This window comes from Mustelus asterias, chromosome 4 (genome assembly GCF_964213995.1).
Source record: "Mustelus asterias chromosome 4, sMusAst1.hap1.1, whole genome shotgun sequence".
NCBI lineage: Eukaryota > Metazoa > Chordata > Chondrichthyes > Carcharhiniformes > Triakidae > Mustelus > Mustelus asterias.
In genome coordinates, this window is record NC_135804.1 from 89,619,786 (window position 1) to 89,642,310 (window position 22,525).

General features: G+C 41.0%; 1 protein-coding gene across 5 annotated transcripts in view; it reads left to right on the forward strand.

The window, feature by feature from the left end:
- Positions 1-600: 600 nt before the first annotated feature.
- Positions 601-22,525, forward strand: part of stag2b (STAG2 cohesin complex component b) — a 151,979-nt gene continuing 130,054 nt past the window's right edge. For 2 of the 5 annotated variants that reach the window (XM_078211349.1, XM_078211351.1), the window contains exon 1: positions 601-869. The gene's annotated coding sequence lies outside the window, so the exon portion shown is untranslated. Of the gene's footprint in view, positions 870-1,971; positions 2,107-22,525 lie in introns of those variants that run through there. The other 3 variants (XM_078211353.1, XM_078211352.1, XM_078211350.1) reach the window with 3 other exon arrangements.

The window sequence follows — 22,525 nt, forward strand, 5'->3', positions numbered from 1 at the left end:
TTGTGTTAATTCCCAACAGGAGATATCCCTGGATACCTTTTTTTTTCCACCCTGGTTCAGACGTTGAAACGCTTACTTGGATTGGGCTTTTCAAATGCAACATTATCAAATTATTTAATATAGGTGGGTACATTTATTCAGTAAATGTACAATACGTATAGCAAAATTGCAATTGAAACTGCCACTAAGTGGCAAAATTGTGAAGCAACACCGACACGATTACGAAAACGTTGGAAACAATAAATGTTTGTTCTGTTTTCTGGTGTTGCAGCTTGTACATTGCACCACTTCCTGGATAGCAACCTACTTCCGGGGTTCTGCTCTGACTGCGCACTTGCTGGTGCCCAGCGCGCGTGTGTGATGCCGAGGAGAAGGAATGGGGAGTGTAGCGGCACCGACGACCTCCCACCGGCAGGGGGGTGGAGGCGGGGAGGAGCAGTCTTGACGGTCGGTTATAGCGGGTGGAGGACGGAGCAGCGAACACGCGGTGCCAGCAGCAACAAATTCCGCCGGCCGAGAGGGGGAGCCCGCCAGCCGGAAAGCCCGGCGCTGCCCGATAGAGGGCGCAGCGCCTCCCCTCCCCCACTCCACTTGCCCTTTGTCCGCCAGATGGCAGCTTCACCTTCAGTCGGAGTGAGCGCAACGACATAAACGGCCGTTTGCCAGAGAGAAAAATTAAAAATAAAAAAAAACAAGTGAAAAGGAGGAAAAAAAAAACCCCAAGCACTTTAAATTGAGGAGGAGGAGGGGGGGGTTGGAAAAAAATCGAGAGGAGGAGGGGTTGGTGTGTGTGTGTGGAGAGGGGGGGGGGTTTAAAAAAAACGGAATACAACAGTTGAGGAGAGAGGGGAAAAAAAATAAAAAAAAAGGTAAGGAAGAGATTTTTTTGTCGTTGGGGTGAAAGAATGTTCTGGAAGAGGCGGGTAAAGTTGCGGAGGGGGTGAAGTGTCGGTCTGTGTGTGTGTTTTTAGGCCCTGTGTTTGTGGAGAGATCGCAGCAAAATGGAGGCCGCGGGGCCCGGGGTTTGTTTTTAAAAATTCGCAATTGGGGCCTAGCGAGAGCGAGAGGAGGATTAAAAATAACATCTCCCTCCACCCTCTCCTCTCCTCCCCGGATCAAACTGCTCCACAATCTCTTTCTCTCTGCCCTCGTCCCAACTCCCGGCTCCCACCCAATTTACAAAGAAGCCAAAAAAAAAACTCCTCTACACAAACACACACACAAAATGTCGAAGTCCCCCTTTTTTTTTTGCCTGAAAACAAAATTGGCCACATCGCTAAAGAAAGCAGGAGACTTTTTTTTGGCGCCACTTTTTTAATTTAATTTATTTTTAAAAATTAACCTTTCTTGGCGTTTTAGAAAAAAGATCTGCCCACCTGTGGGTTATTTTTTTCCCCTCTATTTTGAAAAAAAAAGGATCAGTTTGCTTTTTATTACCGACGACGATCTCTTTTTGCAAGGGGGGGGGGGGGGGTTGTAATGGAGAGAACATTTTTTTCGGGCCATCACTTCCTTATCGGAAACTGAGAATTAAAAAAAAATTTTCTCCCTGTATTTAAAAAAGATTTCTCCTCGGTTTTATTCATGCCCGGCCCAAAGTCGCCCCTTCCGACTTAGTTCAATAAAGCGCTCGATGTTGTGTGTTTTTTTAAAAGTGAGTTTTATTCCCTGTTTTGAAGGGTTTAAATAATCCTGTTAGCGAGTAAGAATGGCCGTAGTCATGTCCGGGTCCATGTGACAGTGTTGTAAACACTTCCCTCATATGTGTGGTGGTGGGGGGGGGGGGGGGGGGCACTTTTCCCCAATAGTTTAAGGGGTTACGTTTCATTTTCCACCTTTTCCGACAGAAGTCGCTTCTTGGCACCTTCTAATTTGGGAAAAAAAACTTCATAGGTTTACCATCTCTTCCAACGTTTATGTTCGAGGATGATATTTTTACCCCATCAAAAAAATTCACAGTAAACAGATCCCCATAAATCACCCTGCAATTTCTTAGCCACACCCTGTTTATGCCTAATCTGGTAGATTTCGTGGGAAGTCCTGCAACTCGGCTTTTTGTTAACCGGCGATTTGTCTTTATTTTTTGTAAAGCAAAGATGTTGGAGCGTAAGTCCAAGAATATAAATTGCCTGATTTTTTTGGTTGTTTCTGTTCCAAGCTTTGGATAAACTGCTGACGTTCGCAGCGAGTTTTTCACTTTTACACTTCAAAATGCTATTTGGTATTTTACTTTTAAAATGACACTGTCGGGAGTAAGCTTCTTCTAATCTTATGTAAATTGTTTTTCCAACTTCTACTTTTGTCGCGTGTGCGTTTTCATCCTGGCGTTCACTATTCCACAATTTACTCATAAAAACAAATACGTGGCCGCTTTCATCTTCGTGTATCTGGACGTGTTTATTCTCAGTGGAGTGAAACGAAAGCCACCAGAGCTTTTAAACAAATTCAGTTCGACATTTTAGCTTGCAAATAAGCTTCCTGTTGACGACGGAGCTATATTCGTTGTAGTTTACAACTGAAATATCCTTAGAGAATGAAATAGTGGACCCCTGGTCCAGGTCATCACAGCATACTTTGTCGAGGTTATCCCCTGTGCACTTTGTGTAAATTCCAGAGTTTTGGTTAGAGCCTGCTGCTCAAGTTCATGTGAGTTAACTAACATGCATCTAAGATTGCTTGTAGCTGTTGCGTGTAGTTTATAAAGATGGCTTTTCGAATGGTTGTTAATGTAGTGAATTGTACTTTGTTGTGGGCTGTGCGCTGGAACATAGTTAAATTTTTGCTGTGTTGTGGGGGAATGCATACGTAATTAACATTGATATGCTACACCTACAGTATTTTTTCAAACACTTTTAATGTTTGACTGTTGCTTTTGTATAAACCAAAGTTTAAAAATTAACATTTTATTCACTACTTAGTGGCATTCCAAGGAATCCAAATTGTAGTACATGGCTAGGTAAGTTGATAAATGGCGTATGTGTATCAGTTTAGTTTTGCAATGAGATATAATTTAATATTGGAATGATTATCAAGAGTTCTAAGCCAGTGCTCATTCAAAATTACGTCAGCATATTACTCTGAAAGAAGCTGAACTCGCAGTTGAACAGGAAGTGGTACAAGTGAACCCCAGCTATCAGATTAAGTTTCTCAACCAATATGTCAGTTGCCCAGCTGAAAATTAGATTCCATTGTATGTCCTGTTATCACAATAATGTCAGTCTTTGGTAGAAACAGGGCATAAATGATTAAATTAGAGTGCATGCAACAATGTGCATCTTGTTTGTACTGACTCATGAAATGATTGGATGAGATAAGTTTAGGTTTCTGTGGGTAAAACATCTTAAACTGAATGATTACTGGAATGATCCTTGAATTGCAGTGTCGGTAGTAACATTTTAAATCCAGAGTGGTTAATGTTATTTAAAAGTTTTCATCTTTTTTAATACACAGTTGATGATTTTGTGCACTAGAACTTAGTTATGCCCAAATGTATATTTTTAAATCATGGCATCACTTTAAAGTCTACGCTGGAGTCTTGACAATAGAGGAAAAACTTGTATCTTAAATGTATGTGACATTGACATGGAACTGGACATAGCAAAAATTTGAAGAATAGTTGCATGAGGTGAAAGATAACATGGTCAAAATCAATTTTGTGGAGAGATGTAAAAACAAGTGGAGCATTTTAGGATTTTGCACTGAAAGGCATGTTGAGTGGAGACATTGGCAGAGTTGGAGCAGGAAAGGAAATAGATACACAGTAAACAAATATTGAAAAAAATTGAGTGTTTAAGCTTATGGAGATAGTAACACAAGTTGATGGAGCAAGGTCATGGTGTGCGGTTGAGGGGGTGGAGACTTAGTAAATGCATACAATTGCTTGTATGTTTTTTGCTAAAAATCATTCTTGATTTGTGAGGGCAGTATTGGTTTTGACACAAATGGCTCACTGTGGATTTGGTTGACATACTGTCTTGCCAACCCTGTTACACGTCTGTTTTTTCCAAACTCAGTTCTGTTAAATTTTGTTCAGCTCTGTTGACATCATGCTGGTGTTGACAAACTAGGTGTCTTGTTAAAGCTCTTGCATGTCTCCATTTGAGTGATTTTGTTCTCTGGCTTCTTGCCAAACTGTTTAATGATTTGCGATATATCTGGTCAACTGGTCTCAGTCTGCAAATGTATGTTTATTTAACATTGGTTAGAATTACTCGTGTGCACATCACTATTCCCCAGAACCTGTTTGAACGATTAATATGGATCTGCTCTGAAAAAATCACAGATCTAAATTTAACTGTAGCATGTGAACTGATGAGAGCAGCTTAATTTAGATGTGGTCTGAACGTGATGTACCCTCCTCCAAGATCATTGTAATGTGGGAAGACATCGACCTAATTGTTGGAAGTCTTGTGATGTAATTATCATGACAGCTTTTGTTTTTTTTTCTGGAAACGTTTTTCATTGTAATAGCATCACAGAAATTTAGAGTCGTGGCGGAAGTATGTGTTCATGTTTTGTTATTGATCAACATTACAGTGTACACCTATCTGTCTTCCGCTGATGAAGCTTGAGTGGATTATTACTATTTCTAACACAGTGGCAGAAATGTGAGCCACTTTTTTTTCTTGCTACGGACAGAAGGATTGGTGTTTTCTAAATTTTTCTTTCCAAATTTTTGTTGGTTCTGTGGTTTAATGTTGGTGACAAGCAAATTACTAAATGCAAACGACCAGTACAAATAGTTATATTTGAGAAAGCTGTTGCAGGCACTCACCTGTCCGGTGAGACCAAAGAAAGCTCACAGGCAACGCTGTTCCCAGCTGGTGGTATTCCCTGCAGTATAGTTTATGCAGCAATCATCTGGTAATAACAATCATGATGTCCCGCTAAACAAATGAAAGCACTTTTTAGATGATATGGTTATACCATGTAGTATATTTTCTATGCACAGTATGGAATATGGAACTTTCTCTCTCCAACCAAGAGCATAGCTGAGGAGCAGTGGAAAAGGAGTGGACAATTTAGCCTCTTGCATCTTCTCCACCATTCTTATAGGTCATGGCCGATTAGTATGGTAATTCCATTTACTTGCTTGGTTCTGTAAACCTTAGTACCCTTGCATAAATTCAAAATTGAGCTTAATCGATTTTTGTTTTCAATTCACTGAGCCTCCACAGCCTTCTGAAGGAGAGAGTTCAAGATTTCCATCATCTTTTGATTGAAGTTCTTCTAACGTCATTTGATCATTCCATCTTGAAATTAGTGCTGTGATGCTGGAAATGTGAAACAAAAAACAGAAAATTCGGGAAATTTTCTAGTCTGACAGCTCCTGTGGAGAGAAAGTGTGAACACTTTAGGTCTGTGGCCTTTTGTCAGACTGGAAAAACTGAAAGAATGAAGATTTATGGCAAGTATAGAATGACGAGCATAGGGTGGTTTAGAAGGGAGGAAAGAACATGAGGACAGGCCTGTGATAGGGTGAAAGGCAGGAGTAATTTAACTGACAAAATGGATTATGGTGTTGGAAAAAAGAGAGCGCTAGTTATAATCTGAAATTGTTGAACTTGATATTGTGTCCACATAGCTGTAAAAACTCTAATTCAAAGGTGAGGTGTATGTACCTCAAGATCAATTCCAATGAAACTGGCTGAACTTTCCCTGATGTGGAGATGCCGGCGTTGGACTGGGGTAAACACAGTAAGAAGTTTAACAACACCAGGTTAAAGTCCAACAGGTTTCCCTCCCATGACCCTAGAGGCATCAGCTGTACTACATTCATCTGGACTGAGATCAGTTAACTCACAACAGACCAGAATTCAAGCCTGGAGCCTTGTCTTTTGGCCTTTGTTCTGCAGTGCTGACAAGGTATCATTGGGGATGCTGTGTGTCCAGTGCTGCAAAGCTTGAGCTGATTCATTTGTTCAGTATATGCAGAATTGTCAAGATAGTAAGTAAGGATATTTTTAGTCGCTGATTAGGATGTCAGCACTCAATATGGATATTTGGAGAAGTTTTAGTGATTCAGTGTAGAATCATGCATAAATAAGCAAGTGCGAAGAGTTTTGTTTTCTGTAGTTGTGTATGCTTTAGTTGAGGAGGAGTGCAGTTGCTGAGTTCAATCTAAGGTATATGGTATAGTTTGAGAATGAAAGAGTGAGTATGGACTAATTTTTCCAACTCATTCTTTCACACCTTTCCTCCTCGCAAATAAAAACAATTAGATTTGTTGCACAAAGACTCACTTTGATATTTACCAAAGATTAAATTCAACTTATTTTCCTGCTAGATAATATTGATGTTATTTATGATAGTGATTTTGCAACCAAGAAAGAAGCAACTAGGTTGAGTTAGACTGTTTGTTAGAGAAAAGAAGCAGTAAGTTTGTTTATTTCTAAGTGTCATAAGTCGGCTTACATTAACACTGCGGTGAAGTTACTGTAAAAATCCCCAAGTCGCCACACTACGGCACCTGTTTGGGTACACTGAGGGAGAATTGAGCATGGCCAATGCATCTAACTAGCACGTCTTTCGGACTGTGGGAGGAAGCCGGAGCACATGGAGGAAACCCATGCAGATATGGAGAAAACGTGCTGACTCCGCACAGACAGTGACGCAAGCCAGGAATCGAACCTAGGTCCCTGGTGCTGTGGGTCACCAATGAACTATGAATTCGAAGATGCAATTAGTCTGTAGAGAAGTAGGAAAGTTTAGACACAGGATCAAGAATAACTTGTATTTGTATTGCTCTTTTAATGTAATCAAATAGCTAAAGGTGTTTCATGGAGAATGAGAAGGTCGCAAGGATAACCTGGGTAATTTTAGGCCAGTGAAGTTGACGTCAGTGATAGTGAAACTGTTGGGAGAAGATTCTTAGGAATAGGATCTATACACATTTGGAACTGAATGGTCTTGATAACGACAGTTGGCGTTGTTTGTACGCGGGAGATCATGTCTCGCTAATTTAATTGTGTTTTTTGAGGAGGTGACCAAAATGATTGACGAGGGAAGGGCTGTGGATGTTGTCCACATGGGCTTTAGTAAGCCATTTGACAAGGTCGTTCGTGGCAGGCTGGTGCAAAAGATTAAAGCTCATGGGATCAGGGATGAACTAGCTAGATGGATTCAGATCTGGCTTGGCCACAGAATAGGAAGTCTCTCAACACCAGGTTAAAGTCCAACAGGTTTATTTGGCAGCAAAATCCACTAACTTTCAGACCGCTGCTCCTTCGTCAGCTAAGTGGGAGTTCAGAACTCCCACTTACCTGACGAAGGAGCAGCGCTCCGAAAGCCAGTGGATTTTGCTGCCAAATAAACCTGTTGGACTTTAACCTGGTGTTGTGAGACTTCTTACTGTGTTTACCCCAGTCCAACGCCGTCATCTCCACATCTTGGCCACAGAAGACAGAGGTAGCGTTGGAAGGGTGTTTTTCTGAATGGAGTGTAACTAGTGGTGCTCCACAGGGATCAGTGCTGGGATCTCTGCTGTTTATAGTATATGTAAATGACTTGGAAGAAAACGTAGTTGGTCTGAGTAGCAAGTTTGCGGATGATACTAAGATTGCTGGAGTTGCGGGATAGTGATGAAGATTGTCAGAGAATACAGTAGGAAATAGACTGGAAAGTTGGATGAAGAAATGAAAGATGGAGTTTAATCCTGACAAATGTGAGGTGATCCATTTCGGTAGATCCAATTCAGGTGGGAGCTATAACATAAATGGCAGAACCATCAGAAGCACAGACACACACAGATCTGGGAGCATAGGTCCACAGATCCTTAAAAGTGGCAGCACAGGTCGAAAAGGTGGTGAAGAGAGCATAAGGCATACTTGCCTTCATCGGACGGGGCATCGAGTGTAAAAGTTGGAAAATTGTTACAGTTGTATAAAACGTTGGTTAGGCCACATTTGGAATACTGTGTCCACTTCTGGTCACCACGCTACCAGAAGGACGTGGGGGCTTTGGAGAGAATGCAGAAAAGGTTTACCAGGATGTTGCTTGGTATGGAGGGTAGAAGCTATAAGGAGAGATTGAATGCACTGGGATTGTTCTCCCTGCAAGGGCGGAGGCTGAGGGCTGACCTGATAGAAATTTATAAAATTGAGAGGCATAGATAGGGTGAACAGTTCAAAGCTTTTTTCCAGGGCAGAAATTACAATTGCAAGGGGGCACAAGTTCAAGATAAAGGCGGGAAAGGTTCAGTGGAAGTCTTTTACACAGATTGATGGGGGCCTGGAATACACTGCCAAGTGAGGTGGTTGTGGCAGTTACATCAGCCACATTTAAGACTTATCTTGATAGGCATATGAACAAATGGGGAATAGAGGGATGTAAGCAGTTGGTCTAGATAGGTAAATGTGATTGGCTGCAGGCTTGGAGGGCTGAAGGGCCTATTCCTGTGCTGCACTGTTCTTTGTAAAGTGTGACGCCATGTCTCCGGGGAATATTTGGTCAGATGAACAAAAACTTGTTGAAAAAGTTAAATTTTTAAGCAGTGTCTTAAATGAGGGAAGTAAAGTAGAGAGGCCTGGGCAACTGAAGGCATGTCCACCATTGGTGTAACAATTAAAGTCAGGATAATTGAGACCAGAATTAGATGAACACAGACATCTTGGAGAATTGAGGCTGGAGGAGATTGCAGATATAGGGTGGGGAAAGGCATGGAAGGATTTACAAGCGAGGAGGGAAATTTTAAATTCAGGACCTTGCTTGACCAGTGCCAGTTGGAGGGCAGGGAGCATCAGATTATCATGAAAAGGACTTGCTGCAAGTTGAGATATGGGGAGCAGAGTTTTGATGATTTCAAGTTTTTGGAGGGTATGGTGTGAGAGAATATCTAGCGAGCACTGTGTTGGAATAGTCAAGTCCAGAAGTATCAAAGCCATGAATGAGGGTTTTAGCAGCAGGTGAGCTGAGATGGGTGAAGTTGTGATGTTATGGAGGTGGAAATTTGGTGGTCTGAGTGCTGATGCGAATAAATGGTCAGAAGAGCCTCTCTGGGTCAAATAGGAAATCAAACTTGCAAACAGACTGGCTTAATTTCAAACAGTTGCCAGAATAAGGTATGGAATCGGTAGCGAGGGAACAGAGTTTGGATAAAAACGGTACCTTCAATTTTCTCTATTTAATTTAGGAAAATTGCTGCTCGTCTGCGACAAGATTTTGGATAAGCAGTCTGAATTAGTAGCAGAGAAGTTGAAAGTAGTGGTAGTGAGAAAATGAATGCTGTGCTTTCGCATGATGTTACCAATGACCAGTATGTCGGGGAAAGTAAGTGGAGGCCAAGGATAGCTCCTTTTGGACCATGAGGTAATGGTGTGGGAGCAGGAAGAAAAGCCACTTCACATTCTACTCTGATTATAATTGTACAGATAAGAATGGACGCAGGTGAGAGCAATTCGATCCAGCTGGACGACAGCAGAGAGAAGGAGGAAGATGTGGTTTGCTGTGTTAAAGGCTGTACTTAGGCAGCACTCCCTCAATTCTTGCACTGAAATGTCAGCCTTGATTTTTGTGCTCAGATTCTGGAGTAGGACTTGAATCCACAACCGTATAACTCAAGATGCAGGAGTTCTGACAATTGAGTGACAGCTGACACTGTTAATTTTCAGCGTAATCTTTTGTTTCTGGCAGTAGAAACTTTGAAAGCCACTCCTGGGTCGAATTTCCTGTGCTTTTGTGCTAACGTTGTGTATCCCTGGCCTGTTATTAGGTTTAACTGTGTTATGCTGAAATTTACTGAAAACACTCCTTCTCTGAAAACTTCCTATTGGTCTGATGTGTTTACGTGAGCAGCCGTCAGACAACATCAGCATTCTTACTTGAGTGTTGACTCTGAAAACCCAATTTCCATGTATCTGAAGTTTTTGAGCAAGATTTACTGAATGATAGTTGAGTGCCCTCTCTATTTTTGATATAAACTAGGCTTAGAACCATGGAAGTCAATTCTAACTCCATGCTGCCTAAACCAGAATCAACTAACACAGTGTTGGCGAGCAACTGGACCTAAGACCTTTCAAGTCTGAACATTTTAGTGAGACTGAATGCAGCGCTGTTACCCACTCAGCAGTTTAAGGTGCTGTGTTTTATCTTTTTCTCTCTCTCACCCTGCCCCAGCCCCACCTATTTGTGGAAGACTACACATCTAATGTATGCTGTTTTATACTGCAGGAATCCCAATGGTGTTGTTCAATAAGTTTACTTGGAAAGTGAACATTAGTAGGCTATTGAAATGCAAACATCGCAGCCAAGGTGGATTATGTCTTTAATCAATACCTTACATTGCACTCTTTCCGTCATGAATAGCAATCTGGAATGTGAGCCCTGAATGATCATTGTTTTGTTGATAGCGTGTTAGCAAGAGGAACTGGGCCTGTGTGGAATCCCATCATTCACTTGGCTAAAATCAGTGAATACAGCTGACGGGGTAGAAATTTATTTTGTGACTTTAAAGACCAGAATGGGATATGTGTGTCACTGGTAAGACCAACATTTGTTCCCATCCCTCATTGCCCTTGAAGAAGGCAGTGAGGTCCCTTCTTGAACCACTGTGATCCACTTGACCCATAATGCTGTTAGGAAAGGAATTCCAGGTTTTTAACCCAGCAGCAGCGAAGGGACGCAATATACTCCAAGTCAGGAAGATGTGGGGCTTCGAGGGAAATTTGAGAGTGATGGTCTTCATATGCGTCTACTGCCCTTGTCCTCTGAGGTGTTGAAGGCTACAGGTTTAGAAGATGCTGTCAAAGGAGCCTTGACAAATTGCTGCACTCCATCTTGTAGGTGGTTCATTGCTATTACTGTGCATCGATGGTGGAGGGAGTGAATGTTAAGATGGTGAATGAGGTGCAGACTGCTTTGTCCTGGATGTTTACTAATGTCCTTTAGGGAAGGAAATCTGTCCTTACCTGGTCTGGCCTACATGTGAATTCAGAGCCACAGCAATATGGTTGACTCTCAACTAGGGATGGGCAATAAATGCTGACGAGCCAGTCATGCCCATGTCTTACAAATGAATACAAAAAAAACTGTTGTGAAACTTAAGTGTTGTGGGAGCTGCACTTCACAGGGCAAGTGGAGTGTACTCTCTCACATTCCTGACTTGTGACTTAGAGATTGTGGGCAGGTTTTGAGAAATGAGGAGGTGGTTACTTACTGCAGAATTCCCAACCTTTGTTTTGCTGTTGTACCCCATTATTGATATGACTGGTCCAATTCAGCTTCTGGTCAATGGTAAGCTCTGGGATATTGAAGGCAGGGGAATTGATGATGGAAATGCCATTTAGTATTAAGGGAAGGTTAGATTCTACATGTTGGTGCTGGTACCTGTGTGGCACAAATGAAACTTGCTATTTATCAGCACATGCATGAGTTCTGTTCAGATCTTGCTGTATATGGACACAACCTACTTAAGTGTCTGTCATGGATGGTGCTGCCCATAGTGCAACCATCAGCAAACATTCACACTTGACCATATGCTGCAAGGAAGGTCATTGATAAAGGAGCTGAAGATGGCTTAGGACACAAATCTTATGAACTCCTGTAACAAAGTATTGAGACTGAGATGATTGGCTTTCAGCAATCGTAACAATCTTCCTTTGTGCGAGGTCTGACTCCAACTGGAGAAGTGCCCTCCCTCCCCCAATTTACATTGACCAATTTTACTAGGGCCCCTAGAAGCCACAGTTCGTTAAATGCTGCTGTAATGTCAAGGGTAGCCAGTTTCACTTCATCTCTTGAGTTCAGCTCTTTTGTCCAGGTTTGAACCAAGTCTGATGTGAGGTTGGGAGTCAAGTGGCTTGGGTGGAATGCATCGGTTAGAAGTGGTTCCCAAAGGGTGCGGTGCGCCACACTGGTGTTAAGTCTTAACACAAAGAGAGATGGCATGAAATCTGGGAACTTCTACGGGTTTCTATACATGATTGTTTAAATGTTTCTTTGATTGTCCTTGAATCTTCCCGCCATCCTCTCTCGCCGCGGCACCAGTGTGGCGCGCCGCACCTTTGGGAACCACTGAGTTTAGTGCTGTGCAAGTATCGTTTGATATTGTTTCCATTGCTTTGTTAATCAAGAGTAGATTGATGGGGTGGTAATTGGTTGGGTTTGTCCTGCTTTTGCGGAATGGACGTAGCTGGATAATGTTTCATGTTGCCAGATAGTTGTAGTTGCATTGAAAAAGCTTGGTTAGGGGCATGACGAGTTCTGGAGCAGAGGTCCTTCGTATGACTGCGGTGATGTTGTCAGGGTCTAGAGCCTTTGCAGCACCCAAGACTTTCAACTGTTTATTGATATCAAGTGCAGAGATTCGAATTGGCTGGACATTTGTGGAACTCAGGAGGAGGCCGAGATGGATCATAGACTCGGTGTCTCTGGCTGAAGATGGTTGCAAGTCTTTTAACCATGTCTTTTGCACTGATATGCTGGGCTACCCCATGTTTGTGGATATTTTCAGAGCTGCCACCTCTGCGTTGTTTGATTCTCCATCATCATTCACGGACTGGATGTGGCAGACTGGTTGTGTGATTGCTTAGCACTGTCACATGCTGTTTCCTCCAATTAGCACTCAAGTAGTCCTGTGTTGAAGCTTCAGCAGGTTGGAATCTTGTTTTCTGATATGTCTAGTGATGCTTCTGGCATGTTCTTTTGCACTCGTCAATGAACGAGGGCTGATCCCCTGGTTTGGCAACATTGGGGTAAGGGGTATGAAGGCCATGAGGTTATAAATTGTGGTTAACTACAGTTCTGCTAATTTTCCGTGCCTCATGGATGTCCTGTTTTAAGCTGTTCGATCTGATCTGAACCTCTCCCATTTAGTGCTGCGAAGGTGCTACCCAACACAATTAATGGTCCCCTCACCATGAAGACGGGATTTTGTCTCCCAAGATGATCACTCCTTCCAATCCTGTCATGGACAGATGCGTGTCTGTGACAGGTGGTTTAGTGACGGCAAGGTTAGATAGGCATTGCCCTCTTGTTGGGTTCCCTACCACCTGCTGGAGGCCCAGTCTGGCAGATACATTGGGATTTGGCCAGCTTGGTGAGCATGAGTAGTAGTGGTGTTACTGAGCTGCTCTTGGTGATGGGTATTGAAGTCTCCCTCCCTCAGAGGAATACATTTGATGCTTCTTCCGAGTGGTCTTCAACTTGGAGTTGTACGGTTTTGTCAGTTGAGGGTGGGTGGTATCTGGTAATCAGCAGGTTACCTTGCCCATGTCTGACCTGATACAATGAGATTTCATGGGGCCTGGAGTCAATGTTGAGGTCTCCTGAGGCAACTCCCACCTGACGGTAAACCACTGTGCCATCACCACGAATGAGTTTGCTCTGATGTTGGGTTTGGACCTACCTAGGGGAGTGGTGATGGTATCTGGGACATTGACAGTCAGGTATGATTCTGAGAGTGTATCTATGTCAGGCTAGCGCTCAACTTGTTTGTGGAACAAGTTATCCAGTTTTTCCCCAAACCCGCAGTTGTCATGACCAAATGGTCATCGGGAAGCTTCTTCATTATTCTTGTAACAAGTTTAATTCTTATAAGCATCTTTTTTAAACACATCCAATGAAGTGTTTGTAAACATTTTTGTCTTAATGGGAACTGATTAATTTGTTCAACTCATATATCCACAACATATTCACAATCATGTGTGATGCCCTTCTTGTGTTTCTTAACCAGGCAACTAGTGTTCACTGTTTTCCATCACAACTCAGGAGCCCTGCCTTATATCACACAAAATAAATTGTCCACGTATTCTGTGGATTTCTAGTGTAATTATGTGGATAGGAACAATTTTGAATTGATGCATTTATGTAACAATCAGGCATTGTATAGGAGCTGCTAAATCTATAGAAAATCACAGTGGAAAAACCTATAAATGCAAAGCATTTAATTTTATAAAATTAGTTTTAGCGGTTACTTTAATTTATTTTTAAATTGCTCTGTTCTGACAAAATAGCAATTCAGGGAATTTTGTGTATTTTGTAAGCTTATCCAATGGGCGTTTTTATCAAGTGTTGAGGTTGCAACGAAATGTGCCATTTTTATTGTGATCGATTTGGGGTCCAGAAAATGAGAAATATCCTTTGCTCACATTGAATTTGTTTTTATTCATAATATTGCAATGGGCAACTGTTTGTTATTAAGTATATGAAAGTAATTAAGATTTTGCTCATTACTGTGGACTTGAGTAAGAATTTTTTTCATTCATGTACATGATATTAGCATTACTGCCAAGGCCAAATTTACTTTGCCCATCCTGATTTAGCCTCTCGAAGATGGTGGTGAGCTACCTTCTTGAGTGACTCCACTCTGGGTGGTGAATGAAGGTGCTCATAGTGCTGTTCGGGAGGGGCTTCCAAGGTTTTGACCCACTGACAGTGAAGGAATGATTGTATTTCCAAGTCATGATGTGTGACTTTGAGGGAACTTCAAAGGTTGGGGGTGTTTCTGTGCACCTGCTTTCCTCCTTCTGGGAGTAAAGGTAGCAGGTTTGGAAGGTACTGTCAAAGAAGGCATTGCAGATTGTTGCAGTGCCATTTGCAGATGACGCACATGGCTTGTGTTTGCGGGACTGCTCTCATTGAGGTAAAGGCAGAGTGTTTGCTCATATTTCTACATGTGCCTTGTTGATGGTGGACAGGCTTTGGGGAGTGTGGAGATATGTCAATTCCTGCAGAATACCCAACTTCTGACTTGTTCTTGTTGCCACGGTACTTGTGTGGCTGCTCCAGTGAAGATTCTGGTTAATGATGGTCCCCTGGATTTTGCAGGTTGGTGATTTAATCATGTAATGCTGCAGAATTTCAAACAGATAGTTTAGATTCTCTCTTGTCGGGAGATGGTCACTGACTGGCACTTATCTAGTATGAGTTTACTTTGTCACTTGGCCCAAAACTGAACCTTGTCCAGGTCTTGCTGCATGCAGGAGATTGCATTACTATTTGAAAAGTTTTGAATGGAATGCTGTGCAGTCATCACCAAACATGTCTGCTTCTGAACTTGGGAAGGAGCGATGGTCATTGCTGAAGCATCTGAAGATATTTAGCCTGGAAAAAGCAACTTCTGCGATGATATCATAGGGTGAGGTGATTGCTCTCCAACAGCGATAGCCTTTGCTGTTTGTGCGAGGTATGATTTCAGTCAATAGAAATTTTCCCTGAATCCCAGTGACTTCAGGTTTACACTCGATGCCACACTTTGCCATATGCTGTCTTGTTGCAAAGGGCAATTGCTGTTATCTCACTTTTGGAATTAGATTTGAAGTGATCTGGTTTATGATGCACATACTTGAGCAGCTTTTTAAAAAAAATATAGTATTAATGGTATTCCTTTCATTTTAAAATTGTGCAGAAAATTTCTTTGAGAAACTGAACAGACAAATTTTTAAGTATAAAGGTTAAGTAATTGTGCAAAATGATGTTATGGTTTTTTAATGCGTGCATATCCAGTAATCCTGCACTGGGAAAAAGAAAAATAAAGACTGTCTTTGTTCTGATTTGTTAGTCGCTCTGCAGAAATTGTGCACATGAATGTATGGGAGGGCAGGATTGAGTTTGGCATTGATGTTTTCTATAGTTGATAACCTGCAAACACTTGCTTTACACATGAAGTATGGTGGCTTGAATAACATTACAGTCATTACTTCCAATAGAAATAAAAAGCTTATTTGTTTTTATGAAGTGCAGATAGTTGATCAGCTTCTTGCTTATCACCCAAATACACAAGACTCCCCCCACCACAAAAAAAAACAAAAATCAAGTTTAGGAAGTTGCATCGTCTGGAATTTTGGGATGTGTTGAAGCTATTGTTTTTTTTAAAAAATGGGGCATTAGGAATTGACTATGAAAACTCAGTTCATCAGTAGCTCTATACTGACATGCATCCCACTGGATAATGACCCAAGGTTGTATATTCTAAAATGCAGAAGTATGATTTCTGGATAAGTGACAGAACTGAGATACCTCAACTCACCAAGATATGCGATCATCTGAATTCTATGACAAAATATTTTTTTCTTTTTGAAGCTGCATGCACATTACTGGAAATAGTAATAGAAATCTCACAGTGCAACAATAATTGTACAAAGTAATGGGGCTATCTGGAAAATGATTGGTACTGTTAACAAAGACAGTTGATTACTTTTAATTTCTAGATTTAAATTGTTTGAACTTCATTGGTAAGGGAATTTTCACAGCTGAAGTATGATGACTCAAGCATGTCTTATTGCACTCTAAAGGAATGTAGAGTTCATATTCTCTGTGACACAATATGTTCACTGTGTAGTTTACTACTGAGCTACACAGACAAGGAAAATCATGAGGTTCAGACCCCGGTATGTACTGAGTTAACAGATCTTGGGATCAGATTCTAAGCATCATTAGTCTTGGTGCCTAGGAAAGAGAAGAAACAATGTATTCTTCCACCGTAAACTTTTGTATGGCTGTAGTGTAATGGCAATAGGAAAACGTACTCAAATTTTTCAATTGTGTCTTTGAACAATAATTTCTGACCACCACTGAGCCAAAGCTGATGGCTCAAGTTCAGAGTTAATGGCCCCATCATCAACTATGACACTTGCACACACTGGCAGCAGCTGATTACTAGATCTGTGCCTGTTTTGTTCTCCTTTTCCTTGCCCTGGAGTGCAGAGACTATTTTCCCTTTCTCTAACAGTGGGGTACTGAAGTCACTTTCCTGAAAATATGCAGTCCATAACTACAAATCACATCAGTTCTGCTACAAAGAACTTCACATTGATCTTGGATGTCAAATGGTAATGAGCCACAGGCGCTGCCACTAAGCTTCAATCTTTTTGCTGGTCATCGTCAGTTCACTTACTATCAGTGTCCACTGGGCTATTTTCCCTCTTATTTCTCAGCTACATGTTTGTTGCCTCTTGCCAACATCGTGCAAAGGCATTTGTTTTCACCTGTACACCAATGACACCCAGCTTCACTTGATGACCACCTCTCTCGACTCTGCCACTGTTGCTAAGTTATATTGCTTTCCTCGCTGGATGAGCAGAAATTTCATTGAGTTAACTATCGGGCAGACTAAAGCCACTGTGTTTGGTCTCTGTTCCAAACTCCACTCGAGCTGCCAGTTGCACTCTTCCTGAACTCTGCTACCTGTGTTTTAATGTTCAGTACCCTCTGAGATATCTGCACTCTGATTCTGGCTTCGTACATTCCCAATTATAATGTTTTTGCTCTTGGTGACTACTTTCAGCTGCCTGAGTCCCAGCTCTGGAATTCCTTCCCCACATCTCACTTCCTCAATTTCTTCCTTCTGGACACTCCTTAAAACCTAGCTCTTCGACCAAGCTTTTGGTCATCTGACCCATACCACCTCGGGCAGAAGCAAAATACTGCAGTTGTTGGAAATCTAAATTAAAAACAGAAGGTGCTAGAAATGGCAGCACCTGTATTATTCGATTCCATGTTTGTTTCACTCAACAAATATTGTTGGACCTGCTGAGTATTTCTAGCACTTTGTTTTTAGATCTAATATCCTCTTTTGAGACTTGGTGCCATTCTTTGTTTTATATTGCTCTTGCGAAGCACCTTGTGTTGTTTCATTACTACAAATATGTAATGCTATAAATATAAGTTGTTCCTGTATGAAGAAGTGCTTTCTGTTTAGTGCTGAACATGCTGAATAGTTTGTACTATTTAAGTATAATGTGCCATCAGCATGGTGGGGATAAATGACCAGGAGTGTCAGTTTACTGGGAAATAAACCATTTGCAGAGTATGGTAGGAACAGTTTTCGTCAATGAGATCATGGTGTAACTGATGCATTTATGCTGTCACTTCAGCATTACTGCCAAGCATGTGCTGCTTTGCAATGACATTGACGTTGTCGTACAATTCCAGAGTTGTGATCCTACACCATTCTGGATTCTCGGGGAGACGGTTTTGAACTGGTTGACATTTCTGGTGTAAAATGTCAGTGCAGTGTCAGATCTGAATTAGATCATGCGCAGCTGGTCCCTTTTTTAAAACTGTTCAGTCGTTGATTTAAATGTTTAACAAGTGCAGATAACTTGGACCTGTGCTGTCTAAACATGTACATTGCACCAGCTGGGAGAACATATTCTGAGCTTTCTTTTGGCTATGGGTTTTGTTGTTTGTAGCAGGCAGTATAAATGAGCCACTGTCTTATTAGAATCAATAACTGCAGTATAAATGCGCAATTAGTGTGCTTAACCAAAATAGAAGCTTGAGTATTAAGTTACCCGGAACCTTTTAAATCTGTGTAAACAGAATGTGTTATAAATGCCTATCAATTCAATACTTGTAGCTTGTACTGTATTGCAGTACACTTTTCTATAATTACAAAGCTGAAGTACAAATGGCCATATTCAAGCTGATGTGTTTTGATAGACGACAGTACGAAACCAGTTTCATAAAATTGCCCATTGTGTTGTGCATGCATGTTATTGTGCAGCAATAAATCAGTCGTTCATTTTCTGGCAACTGGGTTGATGACAAGGGGGTCTCTGAACCGTGCATGCAATTGTCTTGTGTAGGCAAATGTATATTTTAACGTGGTTTAACATACAAGCTCTCCATTGTCCATGTCTTCAAATTTAAGATCCTCATTCTTGTGTTGCAATGTCTTCGTGGCCTTTCTCTTTTTTATCTCTTCTCGTTCACGCACTTACCCCCCCCCCCTTCATTCTGTCGCATTGTTGGTTGAGCCCCATGTTTTAGAAATTACTTCCATAATCTCTCCACCACATCCCTTTAAGTCTTGCCTTAAATCTCATATGAATTTGGAGTAGGCCATTCGGTTCCTCAAACCTATTTTGTCATTTGATAAGATCATGGTTGATTTGATGGACCTTCATGTTTATCCCCTTTGACTCCCTTGACTGTCAAGACTCAGTCTAACTGGGCCTTAAATGTTTGCATGACCCTACCCCGATTGCATGCTGGGGAAGAGAATTTTAGAGACCAATGACCCCCGAAGAGAATTAAATTTTCCTAATCTGTCTTCAATGGGCAACTTCTTTAAACTGTCACCAAGTTCTAGTCTCTCTGAAAAGGGAAAACATCTTCTCAGCATCCACCCTATTAAGTACCCACAGGATCTGAAGTGCTTCAATTAAATTACCTCTCATTCTTAATTCTAAGAATACCGGACCATCTGTCCAATCTTTCCTCATAAGACCACACCTTCAGTCCAGAAGTCATTTGAGTAAACCGTCTCTGAACTGCTTTTAATGCAATTGATCCTTTAAATAAAGACATCAAAACTTTGTGCACTATTCTAGATGTGGCCTCACCAGAACCCTGTATAATGAGAAAAACCTCCCTACTTTTATTTTCTATTCTCATTGCAATAAACAACATCCCACTTGCTTTCCTAATTTGCTGTACTCGCGTACTGACTTTGCAATTCATGTACCAGCATCCTTCTGTACCACAGAAGCCCTGCAATCTCTCCTTTTTGATGCAGCTTTCAATTACCCTAGCTACTACCTAATTTTTTCTGTCGCAATCTGTTTTATTCCTCTGTGAAAGCTTATAACAGTTGTGTATGGCGTAAAAGCAGACAAGTCCAATGAAAGGTTATTGACCTGAAACATTAACTCTCCTTTTCTCTTTCCACAGATGTTGCCTGATTTGAGTATCTCTGGCATCCTTGCTGTATTTTAGAGGTCCAGTCAATATTTTGCTTTCGTATGAATGTATGGTAGCATTGGTTTAAAAAAAACAGCTTATTAATAACCGGAAAGCTAAGACAGTTGACTATATCTGACTTACAAATAGTTCGTCACAGATTTGAGTTAAAGGTCAACTCGTTTGTGTTTGGGATTTAGCTCCATCAATGCTGAGCCTACTAGTTTGATGGCAGTCCTTTGAATAGGAGGTTCGTTTTTAGGAGAGGGATTAAAAAAGTGCTATCGTCAGTTTGTACATTATAAGCTCATCAGAACGTGGTAAACAGGAGCATTGTGGGTGGTGAATGTATTTGTATTCTGTGTGTAGAATGAGCAGAAATAGTTGTGAATGTTTTGCAGCCAGCACTGAATTGAATCCAGCAAAATGTTCCTAGTAGAAAGTTTTCAGGAGTTCAGTGCTTGTGTTTATTAGGAGGGTTTTGTATGGATTTGAGATCAGCCATGATCTGATTGAATGGCGGAGCAGGCTCGAAGGGCTGAATTGGCCTACTTCTCTTAATTTCTATGTTTCAATGTTATTCAAAAATATTAAAAAGAACACGTGCGATGACAGTGTGCTATAGGTATGTTTAAGGGGACTGATTTAAATTTCAGTTTTTTTTCTTACAGGCAATCGGTATGTCTGGAGAGACTGCAGCTCAGATGCTGGAATAGCAGGATAATTACAAATAACCATATAGTGTTCACTTGGGAGAGATCTAATGACTTAAGTTTATAAAAAGGGAAGGTCCTCTGGGGTTTTTTGATTAAAGGAATGGAAGGTGGCTTTAGATTGACATGGTTCTGTGATAATGTGGCTAATGGGAGGAACTAGACGTGCAGCAGAGAAAGTAAACAGCTTTTGAGTTCTGGCTGAGATTTCTTTAAAGATAGGGATCTGCAAGCTGCTCTCTCCACCAAATCTCTCTGAAAGCAAGACTGACTACACCCCTTACAGCAAGTATCCATATAGTTGGCAAGTGGTTTTTGAGTCTCTGAGAAGAACATTGTTTATTTGGAACTGAAACGGTGATAAGTTAGAAATTAAGAGTTTCTTTAGTCGTGTTTAAATATTGTTCAAGTGGGTAATAGTTAAGCTGTGTCATTTATTAGAGATATACTTAAACTGTTATTAAATAAACCTTGTTTTACTTTATAAGGTCCCTAAATTTTCAGTGGAATCATTCCGAGAAGGTATCCTTTTCTCGCATGTATGCCAAAATAATAAAGTTGTTGGGGTCTAGTAGGTGGATTCCTAACATAGTTTGGCATTCTGGCCTAAGGCTTTAACAGACCCCAGAAAAGTGAGTCCCTGTGCACTGATGATTGAATGTAAATAACATTTACTGTAGCCAAGGTAGAGAAGTTGTTGGGGAGATGACCCTTGCCCAGCCCTTTTTATTTTGGATGAAACAATAAACCAGAACCCTGTCTATTCTTTTAAGTGGATATAAAATATTTTCATACTCTATTTAAAGACGTATGAATTTCTTCTGATTTTCTGACCCATGTTCAGACAGCATCACGAAAACAAGTCTGGTCATTTATCTGATAGCTCTTTTTAAGGATACTGTTCTTCACAAATCCATTGCCACTTTCAATTTAAAGGCACTTCATTAAAATAAAGTGCTTTAAGATATCCTAATGTGCAAGAAACTGTATAAATACAATTTTCTTATGGTGTCTCATTCCATGAAGAAAGTAGCACTGTCACACAGTGGTTAGCACTGCTGCCTCACAGTGCCACGGACCCAGGTTCAATTCCGGCCTTGGGTGACTGTGAAGTTTGCATGTTCTCCCTGTGTCTGCAAGGGTTTCCTCCGGGTGCTCTGGTTTCCTTCCAATGTCCAAACGTGCAGATAGGTGGACTGATCATGCTAAATTACCTTGTACCAGGGATGTGTAGGTTAAGTGGATTAGTCATGATAAATGTGCAGTGTTATGGGAAAGATGCTCTTTTGGAGAGTTGGTGCAAATTTGATGGGCCACATGGCCTCGTTTTGCACTGTCAGCATTCTATGATTCTACACCTCAATGTGTGTGTCATCATCAGAGTATTCAGCAGGAATCAGATGTTACTCACCAAAACCTTTTGGTCTTTTGTTGAACAAGAAGTGGTGCTTTTCTTAGGTTAATGTCAATTCTTTGCTTCAAATGAAAATCTTGACACCAGTCCTGATAACATTGGAACAAGTGGTTTAATAAGGAAGCTATTTTGTAAAAAATTTTTGTTCTAGTTTCAGTACTTTTGTATACTACACTTCACACACCAGATTAGTGTACATTGCGTAGTCCCTCACCCAGCAGCTCAGGAGTTTACTCGCATTGGGAATATCCATCCAGATCTAAGCAAGCACATAGTGCATCATGAACATTTAAAACTGTTTGACTATTTGTTGCCAGATGGATCATCGAAGAGATTAGTACGACATGATAGAAATTGCTGAAGGACCCCTTGGGACCCTTTGGAGACCAGATCCTAATTGTGCTCTTAGATAACAATAGTTAACTAACTTTAAAAGTCTAGAAACTATTAACAAATCTTAAAAGCCCTGAAGCAAAGGGCAAACAAAGATTACTCTTGTTCCAAATTGCTTTGACATGTATATATGTTGCTTTAAAGGTAAACATCTTTAAGGTATAGCAAGATAGACTTCCATTGCTGGTGAATTGCTCACAAGTCTAATATAAGGAAGTTAATTAGAATTATGTGCTAACTTATAGTTATAAAATGCTCTCTCCAAACACTTTTGAAAGAAACTACTTATGAACAAAATTGCTGGATTGCTTCAATATTCCCATCTGCTCACAACATTGCAACTAAGGGATATAATATTTGATAAATTAAGTGAAAACTTCATATT